The sequence below is a fragment of the Aythya fuligula genome, chromosome 1, assembly GCF_009819795.1.
Source record: "Aythya fuligula isolate bAytFul2 chromosome 1, bAytFul2.pri, whole genome shotgun sequence".
In the NCBI taxonomy this organism is placed as follows: domain Eukaryota; kingdom Metazoa; phylum Chordata; class Aves; order Anseriformes; family Anatidae; genus Aythya; species Aythya fuligula.
In genome coordinates this window covers 75,866,386-75,889,358 of record NC_045559.1, presented here as the reverse complement: position 1 = coordinate 75,889,358, position 22,973 = coordinate 75,866,386, and the positions used below count along the sequence as shown (strand labels likewise).

Genomic DNA, 22,973 nt, shown 5'->3' with positions numbered 1-22,973 from the left:
AGGCTTGGGAACATTGTTTTAGGAAGATTTCTTTTGGATGGAAGAAAAAAACAAAAACAAAAAAAAAGCCCTCAGAAAACAAAAATACTTTCACAGCAGAGTATAACTAACAAAAAATGAACAAGATGTTCTTCGTAACCCTCTCAATACTAAGAAACTAAACTGCATCTAAACCAACTTTCTTTATAGGCAGCTCATCCCTCTATATGTGTGGGAAGTAACAAGGCCCTATTATTCTTGTTTCCTTTTATAACCTACAGAAACTATTCCTGCTTGCCCAAAGTGCCTCTAATTTCAATGGCAGCCTGTGGAAGGGAAACTGAGATGGAGCAGATCTCCAGCTCCTGTAATGAGAGACAGCCAAGAAAGTATTGAATGACAAGGAAACACTGGGGTGAGGGTGGAGGGGTGGGGGTTGTTGTCGGAAAATATCTATTAGTGGATCTAAAAATGTGCATGCTTTGACACAACTTCTGTTAGCATTGCTCCTCTGGTGTGGCATATTTAGAATCAGAACTCCAAAGAGTGAGATGCTGGTGGGGATTTAGAAGACTGTCCTTGCTCAAGCGTTAGGAACTTAAAGGAGCATCAGTTCCTTGCTCACCACATGTATCCCACTCAGCGAAGTGGGCCAGCCAGCTTGGCAGGGACATGAAGGCAGGCTGAGGGGAGAGGGAATTAACTGCACCCCTGCAGAGGACAGGCAGAAGCAAAAACGCCCAGGCTGACATCTTTGCTCTGAAACAAGGGGAAAGAGTTTTCATTTGTATTTCTCTCACCCTTTCCTGAGGATCGGGGATGCACACTCTACTATTCAAATGTTATATGTTTCACTAGACTGTATAAGACATTTGTTGACATTTCTCAAATGTTCACTGGACCATCTGGAAAACAATTTCCCACCTGAATCTGTGTAAGAACCTCTTTTGAATCTCAGGAGATCTGTATTGCATCTGAGAGAGATGCTTGCATGAACCGTGAAATGCAAAGGGTTTATCATTACTTTACAAGCAGTGTTTGTACAGCACAGATAAACAGAACGATTATCTTATAACAGATTGACTCTTCGTTTCTTTATTTGGTTGAAAGGACAGCTAATTAGTTGAGAAACCCTTTTCTGCTACAATACCTAAAAATAAGTCAGTCTTATTCAAGACCTTCTATTTTTCAGCTTTCCTTAGAATTAGAATCCTTATAACTCTACTGCCTGTAAGTGCAGCTTGTGAAAAACAAATTAAAAGTGACCAAGCACAAAAGATCATTCCATCTTTTTATTTAAGCATTACACAAACTGAGTGACATGAAAAAGCAAACAAACAGCAGAAGAAGTCAGGGATAGGTCAGAAAAACAGAGAGATTAGAGGTTACTTGCTATTGCTTGAAAGAATAAAAATCGGCCTAAATCAATTTAATGTGTGTTTACTGTCTTCCTGCCTGACACACAGTTTGCCTTTACTTACTGACCAGATCCTTGAAAGCAGCTTTGAGCTGTGATTTTACAGAAAAGAAGAATACATGCACTATTGTTCCAGTCAATGTCACAGGGCTGACTACTTACACCTCCCGTGCTTATATTTCATTACAACATTTCAGTGCACAAATGATGAGATGTCTTTGTGCTAGAAATTTCTACACAGGATTTCTACCACATCACATAACAGATTGCTTTTACAGCTGAGTTATTTAGAAAAACAATAATAACAACTATTATTCCTTTTTTTTGACCTCCTATACTTAATATTAATTTTCTTTCTTCTGTTTAGCATTATGACTCTTTTTCTGCTTTTACATCCCTTTCATTCTTTCTTGAACTACACTGGTGAGCTCTCTGATAATAAAAGATAAAATAAAAGAAGGTACATCAATAATCAGATTTCAATGAAATTCAGTTAGATAGCAGACTGCCAGGCTAATGTAAGTACTTAAAAAACAAACAGAGCCATTATCTCTGAAGCTATTACTTTTTCTCTTCCTCTGCTTTCTCTAATAAGAAATTAAAATCTGTCATGTTCAGGACATTGGAATATTCATCATTCTGTCTACTGGAGGGTTGCACTTAAGGCTATAAGGAACTCTGGAGGAAAAGCAAAATCAGAAGCAGTGCTCAATTTTACTCAGTATAGAAAATTAAAAATGGAATCCTCATTTGATATAAATAGCTACAGGTCTTTTTGGAGCAATGCTGATTTGTACCTGCTAAGAATTATGGTCATGGAACCAAAATTAAAATTACCCTTCTCCAGGAGTTATAGTTATACATATGAACATGATCATCAAAGTGTTTGTAGTTACATTTTCATAAAGGAGCATGATATTTTCTCTTGGGTAAAAACAATGTAGATCTGAGCTCTCTTGCAGTTTTATAACCAGGAGATGACATGTATCTTCATGTTAAATCACCAGCAGACTGTTTCAGGACAGAGACCTCTCCTTCAAGGACTCCATTCTTCCTTACCTTAGGACATTCCCCAGATCTGCACAGTCTGTAAGACAGAGTCCTAACTCTTTGTCATATGGGTACACAGCTCTTACTGCAGAGGGACTCCAGGTGGGCATTTTAGATCACCACCACCATGACAGAATACAAGTAGCAACAACCCCCTTTGTAATATCCCTGTGCAGCTCACATATCCTTCACAGTTACAAAATAATGTGGCTTTGTGGAGCCACAAAAGGGGAACTGGCTAGACCAGAATGGGCTTGCTATTCAGAAACAGAGCTTCAGTTTTAAATAACTACTTTGAAATACTTCCCTAGTACAGAAGGAAGTACGTTGTGTTCAGCTTATTTCTCAGAAAGGTGAATTTGCTTGCCCTGATCTCAGGCAAGACCTGACCTGACAACGCCACCGTGAACTGTGACAGCTATTCTGTAATGGCTTGAGTAGCTCCCGACTTCACTTCAGTCCCTTGGGTGAGCACAGCATAGTTGTACCCTAACCTTTCACTAGCCCAGGGGAGGCTTTCTTCCTTGTTTCAGGATGCCAGAAGATGTAGCATTCTCATGCTCCCACGAGTGCTGGCTGTACAGAAAACAGCCTGTGGGAAGAGGTGTCCATCTGCTTCTTGAGAGGTACCTCTTTGCAGTAGAGCACAGCTTCATCTGGCATTAGCCTTGGGTTGTGTCTAGACCTGGAGCTTTGGTTGTAGAGTTACTCTGATTATTTAGCAGTCTAGTGCTGTCCAGCAGTGAGAGCATGCAACTTCAGAGCCTGAAGCTTGGCTTCCCAACTCTTCCCAACTCTGCCACTGATGAGCTAAGCAATTTTTAACCAGTCCAAGGATGTTTTCAAACACTTGCTCCTAGAGAAATCTGGATCTGTGCCCTTTTCTTAAAACTGGCCTACCAGTTTTAAGAAAGCTCCTGGGTATAGTTCTCACCCATCCATAAAACTATTATGAACCTCAAAGCAGTTTGAACGCTTTATTTCATCTATAGTCTCCAAGATCATCAGATTTACTCAAGTGAATGTTGTTAAAACTATTTAGGCTTCTTTATCCTTGATAGTCCTTTTGATAGCTATCAACAGATCTTTCTACTCTTTCCTGTGCCAGGAAACTTGAGCCCTGACATGGGTTATGTACAAGGTACAAGGAGGTGGCTGGGTCAGGACACCCAGTCAGCCTCTGCAAGGGAGGCTCCTGTTGGGACACCTCCACATGGAGCCCCCCAGAGACCCTGCAGGGCAGCACCCAGACCCAGCACAGCCTCTCCTAAGTTGGGGACCCACTGGCTACTGAGCTGTTCAGACTCATCTCTGCTCCCGGCATACAGTGCCCCAAGGAGGATGAGGAATTATGGTGCTGCACTACAAGTCTGAGATTCATGAGCTGGAAAACACAAGGCATGAACTAGTGGGAAGTTTTATTAAATGGGTGTTAAATGTAACACCAGTAAAGTAGGTACTTCCAATAAATGTAAGAAGCCAATATATGTGCCCTTAAAAGTTTAACACAAAAAACCCTAATCCAGTGAGGATGCACACAGATCTGTATATACATGCCGGCTTGTAGATGGAGCCTCACACAGGCATACAACTCTTTTGAAGATTTTGGACTTAAAAAGATGCCATATAAAAGGAAGAGGAGAAGGGATAAGAAAAGCAGCAGGAAGGCAACTTTCATCCCAATAACAACCAGTTTATAATGTACATGTCTGAAACCTTCTCAGAAAACTGCTTTTTTTATTCTCTTTGCTCTTCTTCAGCTGGAACTGAAATAGACCAAAAAAAAAAAAAAAAGTCTCAAAAACAAAATGCTCAATTAAGAGGCAACTACAGGAAAGCCAGGAAAGTGCTTTACACAGCTCTGATTTCCAATAACTTTTAAGGCATCAAGCTACCCAATTATCCTAAAATAGTAATCCAGTTTCTTTATTTGTGGGGAAGCTTGGTGTGCTCAGGTCATAAGGATCAGGAAATCAGTTATTTGCTGAAAGCAGGTATCTTGCCCTCTCATGTTTCCCAGCTGGGGGGCCACAAAAGTAAGAAATGAAGCTGAGAAAAACTTTAGAAAACAACAGGAGAGCTGTTTTCAACAAAGGAATTAACCTGCTGAATTCATATTAAATACAGACTTTGCAAAGCAAAGTGACAGATTTTCTAGAATGACCTAAAATATCTATTCTGAGTGTCTGTTGTATACTGATTGCTGATGTTTTAGTGTTGATTTCCAAGCTTTTCCAAAAATCCATGAGAAGTAAAAAATTCTTTTTTTTCTCCCCCATGCAAATTTCTTAATGTGGAAACCACAATGGCAATACTTTGTTCTTTTTTTTTTTTTTTCCCCTCTCCATTTTGATGTGTGCTTTTGAAAGCCTTCTAGGCATCTATTTGCATTTTCCAAAAGCTTTGGAAATCTGGCCCTAACTTACTTATGAAAATGGGGCTTAAGCTTTGGAATTACTCAAGGGTTTTTGAAATGTTATACTCTTTATATTTTAAAGTATATTAGACTTAATTCTGGTGCTTCAGGGGACAGGTAATTCCCACCACCATTTTCAATGGAAATGAGGTACTGTACACTAAGAAAAAGTGGGTTCCTGGAACTTACTGACAAGGGAGAAATATGAAAGGGATTTAGTATTTGTTTTCATATGCATGATAGAAATTTCTGTATAATAAAAAAAAGTAGGTATGTATTTTGGTATACTTTTGCCAGTTTACAGAATAACAAAACTGATTTATAAACTGAAAGTGAATATATATATAAACAGATTTAAATATATTCAAATATATTGTTCAAAAGCAATATATTACTTTGGAAATTATAATAATAATAAATCATAAGCAACAGCACCATGATAGGCCCTTCAAATATCACTGGTATATGGGCTTCAAGGAGGGGCATCATAATATCTTAAAAGTTTTGTATCACACCTTGAAAGAGAGGAGATTCTGCTCTGCTAAAAAGAATACCACTATTTTACAGAAAAAAAAAAAAAAAAGTGTTAAAACAGCATTGGAATCACAAAGACTTTGCAACCTTCTTGTGTATTACAAAATAATATTCTTGTCTGAATCTTCTTGATAAGAGAAGGGCAGAGAGTTCCAGCCATCAAGCAAATGAGCTCTTACATTAAATAGCATACCCATTTCAAGTGTACATTTCCGCGTTTCCAAATTAAAATCTTTTTGTTATCATTCAATCCCAGCTGAAATCAACATTTTTCATCCTTGTCATCAGATTGCATTTTTAAGGTGTGATTTTTTTTCTTTCCTAAATCATATCTTCAACAGAAGGCTCATTTTAGCTAGTTTGATCTTCAGGTTTTTCCTCAATCCTTTGAGTAGTGGCACTGCCACCATTTAGCTTCACTAGGGAAGATTAATGTGAGTTCCCACAGGGGTATTTATTTGCTTTAGTTGATATCTGCCCGTGCTTTATAAGAGCTACAGTAATTCATTTTCTGCCTTCCAAATTTCTTGAGATTTATATTGACACTTTTTGCCAAGATTTAGCAAAAACATGATTCAAAGTAAACCTTAGTAGTCAAAGCATTTCATTGTGATTCAAAGTCAAATGAAATATCTGAAGGCTAATATTGGTGACTTCCCTCCTAAATCATATGATATTTAGATATTTATTTAATGCTCTTATTTGCATTTTGGTTTTGGAACTGTCAAGGTTCATACCTTTCTTGCTTTTTCTTTGTAACCATAACAACTATGAATCTACCTTTTTTTTTTTTTTTTGTTTTTCCCCTAAAGATGGAACTAAAATACTTTACAAATGATGGTTTGCAGCTGACCACACCAGATAGTTATTAATTTAAATAGGCCAGTGATAAATAGGTCCACTAGCAATGTTTCACTCCTCTGACACACATGCATCAATTACAACATATTCTTCTAACATGATTGAACTGAGCTTCACAAGCCCTCTCTAAAAGAAGGAGATGACTTTTTATTAATCAAGGAAAAAAGAGAGATAAAGAGCCATTTATTGATTAACAGATAGAATAAGGACTATGTGATTCCTTTTCCTGTGCATTAATCAGAATAATGAATACCTTGCCTGATGGACCTGTAACTCTTGAAGGTGGAGAAATGACGCCCTTGCACTTCTTAAGAGGAGACACTAACTGCAAATGCAGTGTGAATGCAGGGAAGTTGGAAGTAATTGCATGAAGGTTTAATTTGGCTTTCCCAGGTTGGAAGAAGCAGGAGGCATATGAGCTTATGATGGAAGTTGAACATTTTCATTGCTGTTCCAAATCCTTACCTTTAATGTCTTTCCTGTGTGAATCCTTCCCCTTGAGTAGGCCTCTCCTCTTTTAAAGCCCACCTTTAAATAGTTGTTTATATATCTCTAGATAGGATGTCATTGATTGTCATTCACTCCTAACCAATTAATTTGAGTTAACATACATGGCCAGGTCAGGAAAGAGGAGTCTGGCCTGGATTTCCTTTTTTGTTTGAATTAATTTGGATTTATTATGTGGAACTAAGTCTCGAAACCTACAAGTCTCTGGGAGCACATAAAATCTGCTGTGTGAAGTGAAAATTGAACCTATTTTACATCTTGGAAAATCAGTCTTTTGTATTTCAAACACTTTAAGACAGAGATTGCATTGCCCTTTATATCTGATGCAGCATGTTACTCAATAAACAGCAAATAACAAGATCTAGAAAATCTGGAGGAGAAACAAGGAATTATTTCTCTTCGTACTCCAAGAAATAAATACTAACAAAATAGAACAACGAAACTAAGAAAAAAGAGCTTGAAGAATGCCCTTAACTTAAATTCTAATTTGAAGTCTGTTTGCTTCCCCTGAATTTCAGACTGCATATTCATAATAAATAAATAAATAAATAAATAAAAAATCAGCCTCTTGAAATGTTCATTTTAAAGTAAAGCAAATAAGACTGCAGAACATAAATTTACCCTGTTCCCCCAAATTAGCTTGTTTTTCTGCTTGTTGAGTATCAGGTCAGATTTATTTGCTATGGATACAATTCAAGAAAGTACTTAAGCACATGCATAACTTTGAACATGCAAGTAGTCCCAGTGAGAGTATTCACATCCTCAAATATATGGACATAGTTAAATAATTTGCTGAATCCAGACCTACTTTATTTCTTCTCAAGAAAGCATTTGCAGAGACAGAGTTGCTTTATTCTGACCATGAAGAGTTTACTGCAAATACATGACACTGAAAGCTGTGCTGATTACTCGTAGCTGTTTCTGTTCTGAATGAGGCTGATTTTATAGTGTGGATTACATTTAAAGAGTCCACTGAGACACTGTATTTCTCCAAGGTGAAATGACAGTGGGAAGGGCAGTGGTAGCTGAAGATCAGATCAAGCAGAGGAGGAAATTAAGGAACCTCAGAAACATTCTCTTCCCGGTTTGGGTCTAAAAGGCATAATTCTTGGAAAGCTTACATAACCAAAAAGCATGTGGGCCTATTTTCTCCTTTTTATCATCATTAAGAACATATGTGCAAGACTCTGTGCGTGTGTTCCTGTGTGGTGGAAGGAGTTCTGTGTGCGATGCTCAGTGCCAGCATCAAGAGCGCCTTTACTCCCTGCGTATGGTACTTTAATTACCTCTTTGGTAAACAGGTAGCAGGATCCCTATGAGAAATCTACCTCCAAATACATCAATCCAGATCATTAAAAGACAGAACAGAACAAAACAAAACAAACAGAAAACAGTCTCTGGTTAGGTCCTCAGGATTTCCACGTAAATGTAAGGATGTGCTTGACTGCTTTACTAAATTAGAGTCCATATCCTTTTCTAGCAATGTACAAAGCAAGGAGTGACTCAAGGTGAATGAAACAAATTATTTTAGGATTATAATATAGTGCAATTAAGTTAGGAAGCAATTGGGGTGGGCATTGGGAGCCAGGAACTGCCACAGCAGAGACATCCTACAACGACATAAAGTCTTGTCCTTGGCCGGTATAATTAAGCATCACTCCATCATATCTTCCTCATAAATTTCTGGAGAAACAAAGTGTCTTGTTCTTTCAGTATGGCTAAAAGAGCAACCAGGCTGCTATGTTACATAGTGGAGGAGGTATTTATGCAATTTTAGCCTTATTTTACGGCTGGACTTGAGGCTATTTTCCCCATTTTTCTTAAATGGCTGCAGTCATCTTCCCCCTCAGAGCTAACCTTGGTCAATGCTACATGTTTACATGATCCCAACACAGAGATTTGTTTTTCCTCCCTTTTTTAAACTACCTCTCCTCTCCAAAGTTTTCAATTTTTGACAGGGAAAAAAATCACTCCTGAAAATGTATTTGATGCCCTCCCTGGACATACTTGGCTTATCAATGCATGCAAAAATTGCTCTGAAATTTCATGTACTTTATTTTGAAGAAGTGGACATGTGCTATCTTCAGTGCCTTTAAAAACTACATTACAAGAGGGAAGCACAGAAAATAAAACATTAGAATATGAGAAATGTCAGGGCTCTTTCTAGCTCCAAAAACCGTCTTAACCAGCAAGTGAAACACCAAGACAATACAGAGCATAAATGTTTTATGCCTTGTTATGTATGTTCTGAAGATCTTCAACAGAAATCTCATAATTATGGCCATGAATTTCTCCTCTATCATATTTCTCCTCCCATTAATGTAAAATTTCTAAGAGCAAGGCAGATGGCAAGGGTATAAAAACTGTTGGGTTCGAGAAGCTAATCAGAAAGCTAGCTTTCAACATAAATTTGGGTGTTTGATGTTCTGCTGAACACCTGGAGTGATGAACAATACAAGCCCAACGATTTATCAAGTACTTGCTTTCAGTAAACCATTAACTTCTTGAAAAAGTTTTTTCTCCTCCTAACAATAACTGGTTTCCCAGATCACTCTCCTTCCTTCATATGAACTCCTGAGAAGGCTGGATTTTGAGAAAGGATCTTGCATGAGTTTTACAGCTTCTATTGTGCTTACCTGCTTCATGAAAAAAAGGAAGTAGCATTATGAAAGGGTACATCTCAGGAATTGAAGGAATTTAAAGGAATATTTGGCTAAACATCTGCAACAAATGGTCTACCTGAAAAACACAGCCCTTTTTCCTGCTTGTAAACTGTCTGCTGACATGATCTTTAACATGAACACCTATGAAGGTAATAGTAAACAGTGCGTAGTGCAAACAAATCTCATCCTGTAGACTACTGGAAAACCGGTCACCAACAGCATTGCCAGAGGTATCTCTCTAGTGTTTTGTTTTTCTTAAGGTGTGTATGTAGCTGACCATGTAGATCACATGACAGATGCCCAACTTGGGATATCCTATGATTCTATACACAAATATTTATAATTTCTTCCTAACCATACCTCATTTTGTGTGCTTAAGGCCTTTCACACAGACTGCTAAGCACCTCCTCCTGTCTAAAAAGAGGATGAAAAGGCCTAGGTGCAGGTCACACCTAAAAGTGTCATCCCTGTCTCCAGAAAACTGTTTCAGCAGGAACTTTGCCTTGCCAGGCGTGCTTATGAAAAATGTGCTCAGTGGTACGGTTATGATGTGATTGCAACACAACATCCACACCAACTAGAAATATTTGTAGAAGCATCCCCAAGCCCAAATCTTGCAGATACTTCTGTGCTTGCATTTTGATCAAAGTGTGCCACGCTGCGCTTCTGAGCCATGAGGAATGGTGCGGAACATCGTTAACACAGTGGTAAGAGGAACGGCCGAAGGAGTTCTCTTGGAGAGGTTCCTTCCCAAACCATCAGTGTCTCCTGGCCTCTGGATGTCGTCCAGGGGATGTTTTGGGAAGGCCACCAGCCCCACGAAGAGCCAGGCGTCACCACTGCAGGCAGCTGAGCAGACCCAGCACGAACATTCGTAGACAGCAGTAAAGTCTGTGAATCACAGCTCTAAAGTTCTTTTTTTTTTTCTTTTCACCTTAGTCATCTTCCTATTCCAAGCTGTACAATCACAGAACTGATCAAAAGTTCTTATTCTAAACTTTCAGCCAAAAATAGCCTCTTGCTCAAGATTCTTTGCTGCCCTGGGATTGTGTTTTTTTTTTTTTTTTTTTCCTCCCCTCAGGGAATTTTCCATCATCAAAAGCCCAACGCAGGAAACAATAGCGAACAGTGACTGCCGGCTTTCCACGTTTCAGTCGCTTATTTCCAACCCGTGGCCCCGCCGCTCGTTCCCGTCCCGTCCCCGGTGCCTCAGGGCCGGCGGTGGGCGTGCGGCTGCGGCTTTAAGAGCTCCCACAATGCCGCGCTGGCGTCCCAGTTCCGTTACATGGCTCCCCCGCTGAAGGGGAGCGGGGCAGAGGCAGGAAGGAGGCGGGGGCGGCCGCGCACGCCCCCCCCCGCAGCCGGCCTCGGCGGGGCCGGGCGGAGCCGAGCCGAGCCCCCGGTCCCCCCGCCCCGTTTCCCCGCGGGGCAGAGGCGGGGCCGCGGCCGTTGGTGCCGTTGGCGCTGCCCGGAGCCGCCGCGGGACGGGCGTCCGGCGGCGGAGCGGTGAGTGCGCGGCGGGGGAGCGCTGGCTGCCCTCTCCCCGGCTGCCCTCGGCTCTGTTTTCCTCCTTCCCCCCTCTCTTTCCCCCTCACGCCCGCCTGGCTCTTCCTGCCCCCGCGCTTTTCCCTTCCCGTTCCCTGCCCGGCGTTTGGTCTCCGTCCTTCCCTCCGTCGAGGGTGCTGCGCGGCGCCCTTGCGAGCGGAGTTGGGCAGCTCTTCGTGCTCGGGGAAGCGTTCGCAGGACTTCTCATCCTCCTCGCTCTCTGTCCCCAGCGGGATAATTTCTCCTCTTTCTGTTTTTTTTTTTTTTTTTTTTTTTTTTTTTTTTTTTTGCAACGTGGACTGTTTGGTTTTGGTGCCCCCTCCCTCCCCCCTTCTATGCAGACAGTGCCGGTTTGTTTCATGATTAATCTCCTTTATTCCTGTCCCAACCCTTCCTTTCCCCTTTCTCTCCCCCACTGAGAAAAAAATCAAAAGAAAAGAAAAGCTGTTTTGCCAGCAGGGAATGCATGAGGTTTATTTATTTATTTATTTATTTATTTATTTATTTATTTATTTATTTATTTATTTATTTTTGGGTGGAGGGGAGAGCACTGATGAGAAGAGCTTCAGCAGCGGGACGGTCAGGAGGCAGCAGCTCCACAGGGCATGGCAGTGGGCTCTGGTCCTTGGTTCGTGCTGCCCTGCAGCACTGGTGCGGAGGTCTGGTCCTGGGGCTGTTTGGGGCTGTTGTAGTAGCTCGGCGTATGCCAAGCTGCGCGCCTGTCGGTGGGGTGCAGGTTTCACGTGCCAGTGAAGCAGGGTGTGGGTCTGTGGCTTGTGGGCTTTGTTGCTGGGGAGAATCCGAAGGGGGGAAGGTTATGGATTTCTGTGTCCCCTCTGGAATGACACCTGTCATGCTTTACATCTGAAAATTGCAGTTGTGTCAGAGCTTGCCCCATTAGCAGAATAGTTGGGAACTACCTACACCCATGACAGAAAGCTCTGTGGTGTGGCTTTTGAAGTCTGGCTTGGATTTCACAAGCTTCTGTCTCATCTCCAGTCAGCGTCACGCATTCAGATGAAGGATGTGTTGTGCAGAGTAAGTCAATCAGTTGCTTGACACCTGTTTAAGGGCTTTGGTGCTCTCAGTTAATTGTGCTGGGTAGTGTTGTGATTGTGTTGTGCTGTAAAAGCAAAGCATGATGGTAGAAGAATAGAGTTTACCAATAATGTGAACTCCTTAGGTCAGAATTGAAGGAGTGTAGTCCTGGGTTGTGTTGTTACCTCCCCTGATAGATGTCATTCCTAAAGACCACAAGGTTAAATTGCAAAGTAAGTCCAACACCCCCTTCCCCCCTTCTCTAAGGACGGGAGGAAATACAATTTCATATTGAACTTTAATATCTAATATAAAAATAGGCTGGATGTTAAACAAGAAGTATTTCCTCTTGTGTCTTAGCAATTCATTGCAAATTCAGTGGTTATTTTTTTTTGCTGTGAGGGAATAGAAATAACTGCTTGTCATTTGTAGTGTTCAGCTGCATGCTCTTTAGGACCAACTGACCAACAGTAAGAGCTAAGATAGCCTCTCCATCCTTCCCACCACCACAAACATAACAGAATTTGACTATGGTTGTTTATTTTCATCTAGGAAAGAAAAAGATTAAAATCTTTGGGATCGGGGAAAATAGATGGGAGGGGGGGAAAACTAGCAAGTAATGTTAACAAGAAGTTTGTCTCTTAAAACTGTACCATGGACTGTGTCTGGAAACACCACCAATAATTCCAAAGAGACAAATTGAGATGATTAGCATTACTTTTTAAACCCTTTTGAGAGAAGCTTTGGAGAGGAACGCATTAGCTGGAAAGCAGGAGATGGAGCTGCTCAAGTTCAGTGCAGAGAGCTAAGGATCATGGGTCCTGTTCCTGCTTCTGCCATCGAATGGCAGTATGCCCTTTATCTAAGCTGTCTTCCTACCTGCACCTCATAGGGTATGGAGATTTATGGGATGTCTATTAAGTACTCTTACGCATGATTTTAAGAATAATTATGTGCAAATGTATTGCTGTTTAGTGGTAGTATTTTGAATGCTAGTCAGGTGATAGTTACTCTTGTGCTAATATTTGCTCTTAGGAACTTGTAAAGCAGAACTCTTGATAATCAGCATTCATTTTGAGTGACAGTGCACAAGACTTTGCATTGCTGTAAAAGTTTTGAGAGTGTTTTCTTTTAACCCCTGTATAACTTCGAGAATATCAGTGCATGCTTCATCCATGGTACCTAATCAGTGTGTGAATTTGATAGTTACTGCTCTGCAGAAAGAAAACCCATGAGATTTAATTGCAGGGTAGAGGATTATCTCATGGGGGCTGGGCACCCCACTCAGTGCAATGCATGCATTTTTTGGCTTTTTTTTTTTAAAAAAAAACTCTGTAATTATGAGATTGGCTTAGTGCATGTGGGGTTTTCTGTTTGCTTTCTAATTTTAGGTCTCTGCTTGGGTTCTTAAGTCTTTAAGATCTCTATCTAGAAATTAAATGTAAATGCTGTGTGGTTTTCTAGGGCTTGTTTGAAATGTTAGATTTTTCTTTTAACTTTCTCAAGCCAGGAGATGTGACTCTACAACATAACAGGACATACTATAATCTCAGTGCTCGCCTTCCTGTAGCATTTGATATTTGTATGCTGTGTAAATACAAGGCTCTATCCTGTTGCAAGTAGTTCTCTCTGCTCTGAATGAGAGACTTGATTCTGTAGAAGCTTGCTGTTACGCAGCTTCATCAGCTGTAGGTTATAACTTGCTGTCCTCTTGCCTATGCACGTAGCTAGCTCCTTGCTCTCACACTGTGGGCAGCTAGTCTAGGTACAGATTCAGTTCCACAAATAACTAATTTATTTTTTTCCTTTAAAACCCCATGCAAAGTGTATGGTGATTTCACATTTTGACAATAATAGTTTTGCTGGCTAATGAAAGGATATTCACATTGTTTTTTACTCTTACTATTGTGAGGATTGTATGGCATCTCTCTCTGTACCGATGAAAATATGGGGAGAGGGCAGAACTGCCTGTGCATGCCAAGCTGCGCAGTGCTTCTGCTCGCCCTGGTTCTTTACCCTCTAAGTTGAGATCAGAGACCTTACCCTGCTGGGAAAGGAAAATGGATTTGAGCTATAGCTTATAAGGACTTGTCACATCTGCTGTTACTCTTGCTCAATCTCTGTAAGCTTCTGGTTGTCTTTGTGGTAACATAAATACGGAGATAGGTGATTATGTTTGAGAGGAATTGAGAAGATGCATGCTGTAAGTTTTTGGAAGGGAGGCTCTTCAGAAATGTGCTTAATTCACCTTTTTACCTAGAGTTACTACTTACAGGCGGGAGGAATCTGTTTACTTTCTTGTGCTTGGAAAAAGGGTTTACCAATAACAAAAGGCATTGTAATAGTCTGGGGTTATTGAACAAAAGTGTCTTGCTGTGCAATATTGTTGCTGTGCTCAATGTTGTATGATAACACATGTTTCTCAGCTGTTGTTGATTCCTTGGTGGCACAGACTTCAAAGGAATGTGCTGAAAGAGAGCCATGGCCAGAGAAAAAACGAGTTTTGTTCCAGTGGCCTGTACCATCCATCTGTTTAAATACTTTGTTGAGCTATTCCAGAGTGTTCAGTCATCCAGTTAGGGCCGATGAGCAATTACAGCTGGAAATGGAGCTGGCTACAAAGAGACCACCTAGAGAACACTTAAATGCTGCCTTCCCCCTAAGAGCCCCCTGCCATCCCAGCCAGCAAGAACAGATAAGGCTCATCATTTAGGGTATCTTTCAACATGACATTGTCTAATTCCTAATGCTATTGAGGATTTATTTATTTTTACTCTCTATGCTATTTTTAGCACAAGAAGGGAAGAATGGTAATGAGGACAGAAGGTCATTTCTGTAGTTTCCTTTTCATGTGCAGTAAACCAGATCTATAATTCAAATGAATAAATATATTGTTAGCATTTTTTTTTCCTAAAGTATATGGGATATTTAACAAACCACTCAACTGCTTGCAAAGGTAGCTGAACACAATACATTGCTGAATTAAGTCTAGTTCCAAAACACTAGCAGTAAAGTCACCTGTCTTAATATTGGAGTCAATTATATTGTAATGTATCAGTTGGAGTTTCGGACATATTCTGTAGTTCAACCCCTGGTAACAAAGTTTAAAATAACAAAAATGGAAACTGTGTACATGTACGTATATTATGATACAAGAGTATGCTACTAATTCCAAGTATTATAATTTACATTTTTCTTTAAGTTCTTATGTCTGAGTCCACTGTGTAAGATAGATCTCAACTCATAGTTGCCAATGAATCTTAAAATTGTGCCCTGTGTGTTTTCAATAGTTCCAGATACTGGAAATCAGGGGAATCTTAACAGGGAGACTGTAAGGAACTACTGATAACTTCTGAGTGTTCTCGAAATTTTTCGGTGTGGGACTAACATTAATTTTGAGGATTGGGTCTAATAATGTTGAAACAGTAATATGTTTTTCATTTAAGAGGGTTTAAGTTCCTTTATGAATGGAATATGGTCATGCAGGTACGCTAAGAAGATGCTTGAGCCTTGAAAAATTGTGAGATGCTCTAGTATTTGTTCTTACATCAACAAACAAATGGTACAGCTCTAAAGGCAAGCTTGGATGTTGTCTTCTGCTGTAGTATTACTCCTGCCTTCGTATTGTGATGAGACATGCTTCTGAGAAGAGAGTTCTTTCTCCTGTTGTCGGCAGTTGTTGGTATTTTGAGATGTCGTGTTTTAATGCTTTACCGCCTCTTCTAGAAACTTCCATTCCTTTTCCTCTCAAAATGTGTAATGTTACTGACTTCTATCCAGCTTCTGCCCTTGCTTGAGGGCTGGGGTTGTAGTCTGAATTCATTTATTCCATTTGCAAGCTATACTAGGTGTAACCTTGTCTCATTTCTCTTCCTGCAACAGTACACAATGATGTATTTCCAGCATGCACCTTGCTGTGTCTCTGGATCATCCAGTTTTAAAATGGCGTGGCAGTGTTGGTGCTTTATTGTGAGTTTCCCTTTAATCTTAGGATCTCTAACTTCCTTTTGTTTCAACTGAATGGAAAGCTTTTTGCTAGAAGACTTTTTGACTCCTGAAGTGTTTGACAATGTTTTTAAGCCGTTGTTCAAAGGGGATTTGGAGTTTCCGGAGCAACCTTTTGAAACTTCGCATTTTATTGTCAGTCAGCAGTTTTGTGAGCACGGATAAGGAAAGTCTGTAATTCCACTGGGCAGCCAGATGTTTTGCATCTGTGCCAAAGTGGGGAGACAGTGTGGCTTCAGGAGTTGGAGGGTCTGTTCTTGTCACTAGCCTGTTTGGAAATCTTCAACAAATCATGCCAGCTTTTGCTTATCCCCCTTTCCCTCCTTCCCGCTGTGCTTATACTGGTTGTGACAGCCTCCTACAGAAGTCGAGAGCAAAGCATTCTTTGTTCCTTTAGAAAAAGTAGATATTGTCAGTTTGTGGTTTTTGTTAATACTAAGCTTAAAGCCATAGCATGTAACTTGGCACTTAGCAAATTCATAGCTATTCTCCATTAGACTAATGCTAATGTTAATTCTGATTAGTGTGGTGTTAAGTGTGTGTGGGTGGGGGGTGGGGATAAAGAAAGCAATTATCAATGACAATAGGGGGGAGAGCATTTTTTTAAACTTCCAATCCCCCTGTTCTTTACTAAATTTGCCTGGTCTCTTGGTAAGTGTCTTTTGAAGGCCTGTGAGATCTCTGATCCTTGTCTTGCTTCTCCTGGTTCTATGTGACATGCGAAGGAAAGAAAACCAGTAATGAACTCAGGAGGTGTCTGCACGTGTCAGACTCTTTCTGAAGAAGAAAATATAAAGATGCCAGAACTAATAAGGTATAAAAGACGATATTGGGAATCAAGGTACCAATAGCTTAAATGCACCTTTGAGGTTGTATGGCTAGCAATATTAATTTAGCCCTACTACCTAGAATAATTGGCATGCTAAGAGAAACATATGGCAGTAATGGAATGCCCTTATCCATGCCCATCAGAAAGTGATTGTGTGGCTCTTTTAAGCATGTTCTCACTCATCAGAATTGCTCCCCTGGTGTATATGCTTGCTTTGGGTTTCATCCAAGGCTTCAGGTCAATCAAAGCCTTTGCACTGGTGTCATTGGGAGTGAGGACAGAAACTTTTAATGAATAGCTGCACGCTTGATGCTGTGTATTTCAAGTAGTGGAATTGGCACAGAGGAGCAACAGGAATAACAAACAGTCATTGAATACAGTGCAGTGCTTTCATGCTATTAATGGGATTGGAATTGGTAACCTGATACTCCAAAGAGATAACAAAGGCTATTTATCATACAAGGGAACATTGATTTTGAAGGAGCTGGGAAATAGCTTAGTGAAATCTTTCATTAGGACTTGTTCCGGTGAACAAGATCTGTCAGAAAATGACTGAATTAACAAGAATTTACAAAATAGTCTGAATAGAGAAGTAATTTTCTTATTACCAGTGTTGCTATACTGCAGTTCCTGTGCTTGTTTACCAGCTTACTTGATTACTCATATTTTAAATTTTGCTTTTGTTTCAAACTGAGATACAACATAAATAAAAGTGTTTGGGCTTTGCGCCTTCCAAGAATGGAAGACTTAGGGAGAGGGGGTGACAAAATGAAATGATATGTGAAAAGCTTATCTGTGGTATGTGACCTTTCCTTCTTTCCCAAGAGCAGACCAGAAAGCAACCAACTTAATATAAAAGACAGCAGCAGTCCATGGGATTAAACTATGCTGCATGAGATTGTCAAAGAACTTTCTCAGAGGCCTTTTAATACAAGTAGATACAAGATATCTGCAAGGGTGATCTAGTGCAAAAAAACTCAGTCCATCATTGTAACACAAGATAATATTCTTCCCAAGGCTTCCTGCAGTAGGAAAAGCTGATTATCTGCCCCTTGCTTTTTAATGAGGCAGTGAAACTTGCTGTCTCTGCAGGCAAGTCTAGAAGATAAGGGGGCATACCTTTAAGAGGAGGGAAGGGCCATAAGGGAAGGCTAGGTTGTGTCTGCTGTCAATAAACCGAAGCCCTGTGCACAAGGGGTCATGTTCTGTATCAGGAGCAAAGGGAAGAGGCTCATTCTTCCTAGACAAGGTGACAGGGAGCTGGGCTCTCACCATAAGCTAAGAGCCATGCTTTATAAGGTATTCAAGTGGCATGTTTTGATTTATTTAAACTTTTAGCAAGACAGTTTCTGGGTGTTCAGTTTCTCAGGGCTTGCCAGTCTTCTGTTCTGAGGCACTGCAAAACAAATCATCAGCAATGAGATGTTACAGTAATACTACTGTAACAGGAGGCCTTGCATGAAATCCTGACCTGTATTGCCAGGTCCTGCTTGAATGCCTGGCCAGAGATGAGCCCTGTCCTCCTCTCATGGTGGGAGCGTGCAGCCAGTGGGCTGCCCCCACGGCATGGCACTGGCAGAGCTGGAGTCACAGCGCAGGCCTGCTGAGTCCCGGGCCCAGCATAGTCCCCTTCCTGCATCGGCCATTATGGGTGTCTTTGTAGCCGAACATTGCCTCCCCTTGTCTGCACTGGTCAATGTACAGTTTGCATTGTGCCTCTTTAAAATGTGCTGTCCTAAACTCCGCATTGCCAATTTCCCACGGCACCTGCTAGCCTTCTGTTAACGCTTCTAATTTGGAATGGACTGTTTGTGTGCTCTGTGTGTCTGACAGCACTGCTACTTCCCTCTGTTTGACTCTTCCTAAATACTTGTTCATGAGCCTTAAAGGTGTTTTTGGTAGCAGTGTAGTATTTGCTTTTGGAAGGGAGGGAGAGATACTGGAATGCTCTCTTCAAATCTCACAGCTGCAGACAGAGATATGCCTTTAACTCCCCCACTGCCCAGCTGTTCGGGGCCAGGGGTGGGGGGACACTTGCTTTGCCATTTCCCCAGCCTGGAGCTGGTTTTAGTTTACACTGAGCACCTGTCTGCTTGTGATTCTGGCATCCTGTCAGGACTCATTCCCTCTGCCCCTCAGAAGATTGTTTGTTTTGGGCAGCAATCTGCCTTATCCTGATAGGAAACTCAAGCCAGGAATTTTCCAGAATTGCTCCCCTCTCTCATATTGTCCTTCACTGACCTCTAATCTTTCTTGACAAGATGCTTAGTTTCACCTATCTGCTGCTTTACCCTCTCACTCTTCACCTTTAATTATTTTTCCAGGAGTGAGCTGCTTAGAAACATCAACCATTACAGATGTGCAGCAGTCAAATTCCTTAACTTTTTAAATCTTGAATCTAATACAAAAATGCCTATGGCAGGTGGATGTATTCTATGTCTATTACTTGTCACTGCAAAAATATCTGTCCTCAGCAGAGGTAAGTCAGCACAGTGGTTATACTTGCGTATTACAGTATTCCCATGTTACTTGTCATAGAAGCCCTAATTCTCACTCGGAGCATAAACCACTGCTATAGTAAGAGCATGCAAGTTCAAACTCTTTTTGTGTAGAAAATGCTAATGACTTATATTGGTGTGTGTTTGTTTGTTTTTTTTATGTGCTTAAGTGTAATATAGATAGAAGGAATTATAATGAAGTTTTGTCAGACTTAAGACTTTCTAATTGCTTGAGAAATAGTGTTACCTCTAAACAAGTCTTCTCTTCTGAAAGACTTAAATGATTTACCTCAACTTTTCTAAAAACATATTTGCTTTAATTATGTGGGTAGTAGCAAAGACGACTGGATTTATTTAAATATACATGTGAAAGATATTTTTCCCTATTTTGTAGTGGCCTCTGCACTTTTCATCCTAAGCTTTTATGCAAAAGCATAATAATTCGATATCTGTATACTTCCTGACTATGATTTACTTTAATAACCCGTCATGATCTCAGGACAAACTATACTTGTCTTTGGAAGATAAAATTTCAAATTAATCTCCATTTTCATCATGACTAGTATGGATGAGCATAGTATTCAATGTTTTTTGCTGTTTTTAAGAGTCAATTTCTTTCTCCCGGGGACATTAAGCATGTGGTAGGCAGAAGACAGTTCTGCTATAATGGAATACACAATGAAATGAGGGAAGACCATGCTGCATGAGCTGAAGTGTCCTCCCAATGTTCCTGCTGTAAAACCTTCTCTGACATGAAAAAGGTGGGTAATGTCTGGCAAGCTGGGAAGCTGGGATGTTTCTCGTCAACCCCCAGTTCTCAAAAGTGCATATTGTTGCTCAATCTGGGCAACACAGGCAGGCTGTTTCTGTGAATACAGAGTGCTTTCCTAGCTAACTAGCTAGGTCCATAGCTTTCCTAGCTATGGACCATGGCCCCTTGTTAGAGGCCCAGGCTCAACAGGACTTCTGTTTCAAGTCTGGGGCTTATGAGGAAAGATGTGCTTCCAAGCACATCTGTGAAATGGAGCCAACATAATTTTGGATGCCATCTGAAACTGGGATCTCATTTGAAGAAGAAAAAAAAGACTTCTTAGAAGCAATGGATGGTATTTCAATCTCTTGGGTGTGTGATGTTATATACAGCAGTACTTTCAAGGCTTTTCTTGCTGGGATTGGAAGGGTTGTGGGCAGATGAGAATCTTGCTGAGTTGGTCTTCATATTGAAGAGGGAGTCATCTGGGATGTGTCATTCATAATGCAAGCCCTAGTACAAGATTACAGAATGAACCTCCTTTAGATATCTAACCACTACTCAGCAACTTTTCTCATGCAAATTAGAGAGAAGTTTGGTATAGCTACTGGATGACTAATTAGACCTTAAACCAGCAGTTCACATGTGTATGTCTCACCCTGAGTCAGGGAGATCCCAGCAAGATGTCACTGTAATAAAGTCCTACTCTGCAAACAAGTGCTTAATTAACTTGTATGTCAACATGACCACTTACTTCTGTCAGTATTCTGAAATGCTTAACAGCAGGGTGCTCTTCTGGAGTTTCAAATGCACAGATGTAAAGTTATGATAGATGAACAAGATGACGCCTAGGAGGTGAGCCACAGTAACTGTTAGTAACTGCCTATGCGCTTTGGCTGGCAAGTAATGTTGGAGGATACTTCTGTCCAAGACATTAAGCTAATGTGACTTATCTAGCACCTTGCCTGTGATAACTGTGTGCACATAGTTGAACTGCAGCATCTCTGTAGCCAAGGAGTTCAAAGAAAGATCTAAAGCTTAATGTTCTTATGGTGTACTTACCAACAGCATTCTGTGAACGACCTCTTAAGGAGCAGGTGTCAAAGAAAAGGTTCCTCTCCTAAATAGCACTTCTGACATAGCTGCAGCCAACTAGAAGAGTGTATTTAGATTACAAGCTTGTTAATTGGTTTCAGAGGTACTGGTGAATTGTTAGTTTACACAATCTGCAAGGGCTAGAATCAACAAGGTATGTCAAGTGTAATCTGGGAGAGGGCACTTAGATGTGGCAGGGCATGTTAGACACTCCTGTCTAGTTTTTACAGTATCTCTTCCTCCTCCTCATGCCTTAGCCTTCCCTACAAAGCAGGTATCTGTAATGATCAGTCAACACTGTTATCTTACATACAGAACTCTTTGAGGCTTTGTGTTCTTATGCCCAACAGAATTTCAAAATAATCTTTCTGTATGTCCAGCATTGTAGTCTTGCTATGTGTCGTGTTCCATGTCTTACTGACTTCTGCAACCAGTCTTAATAAAGTCAATCCTGTGATTGTTGAGGTGTCATCTGAAATATGACACTTCAGAAAGACGCATTAGAAAAATAGCTCTAAGTCCCAATATGGGTCCTTTTTGAAGAACTTGATAATGAAGTAAGACATTGAAGTAAAGGCAGATCTAGGGAGTAGTTTGTTTTAGGTGCATTACTATAGCCCTTTTCAAAAAAGGTTTTGGTGATGTGATTCCCTGCAGTGGCTTTATTCCTGAGAGAGAATTAATACAGATTTTCAAAAGACTTCACAAAGTAAGGAACCAACAATACTGATTTGCGAGCTTTTACTGTTTATCTTTTTGTTTTTAAAAATCCATATAGTAGTAAACTGCAGTGTCCTTTGAATTCTTGAATTCTGTTTTGCAAGGAGACCTCTCAGTTCTGTTTTGCTATGCTGGGCCCATTGTCAGTGTGTCTGTTTACTTTGTACTCTATCAGCCTGAGATGCATACAGAATCATCTAGGTTGGAAGAGACCTCAAGATCATCGAGTCCAACCCCTGACCTAACACTAACAAGTCCTCTACTAAACCATATCACTAAGCTCTACATCTAAATGTCTTTTAAAGACCTCCAGGGATGGTGACTCAACCACTTCCCTGGGCAGCCCATTCCAGTGCCTAACAACCCTTTCAGTAAAGAAGTTCTTCCTAATATCCAACCTAAACCTCCCCTGGTGCAACTTTAGCCCATTCCCCCTCATCCTGTCAGCAGGCACATGGGAGAATAGACCAACCCCCACCTCGCTACAGCCTCCTTCAAGGTACCTGTAGAGAGCGATAAGGTTGTCCCTGAGCCTCCTCTCCAGGCTGAACAACCCCAGCTCAGCCGCTCCTCGTAAGACTTGTTCTCCAGACCCCTCACCAGCTTCATCACCCTTCTCTGGACTCTCTCGAGCACCTGGATATCCTTCTTGTAGTGGGGGGCCCAAGACTGAACACAGTAGTTGAGGTGCGGCCTCACCAGAGCCGAGTACAGGGGGACAATCACTTCCCTAGCCCTGCTGGCCACGCTGGCCATACAGTTTCTGTTTGTCACAAAGGCATGGTTAGTACTAATGCTCTAGATGCGATGAGGTATGTTCTTTCTGTGTTTTGCTCATGTGACTTAATTTCAGTGAAACTAAAGCCAAGCACACCTATAAAATTTGTAACAGTACTGTTTGCACTGGTAGTACTTCTCTGCTCAGGGTGATTTAACAATGTGTGAACCCAAGGCAGAGACTTGGTATGTCTGAATTGATGACTTGTGCCTACATTTGCCTCTCTTCCCATGCGAACTTCAGGTTTTTGCTTCAATTCTCCATTATTCCAAAATCTAAAAAATGAC

General features: G+C 40.9%; 1 protein-coding gene across 2 annotated transcripts in view; it reads left to right on the top strand.

The window, feature by feature from the left end:
- The first annotated feature begins 10,866 nt into the window (after positions 1 to 10,866).
- The window catches only part of RASSF8 (Ras association domain family member 8), an 85,012-nt gene continuing 72,905 nt past the window's right edge, over positions 10,867 to 22,973 (top strand). For both annotated transcript variants that reach the window (XM_032190977.1, XM_032190956.1), the window contains exon 1: positions 10,867 to 10,933. The gene's annotated coding sequence lies outside the window, so the exon portion shown is untranslated. The remainder of the gene's footprint in view (positions 10,934 to 22,973) is intronic.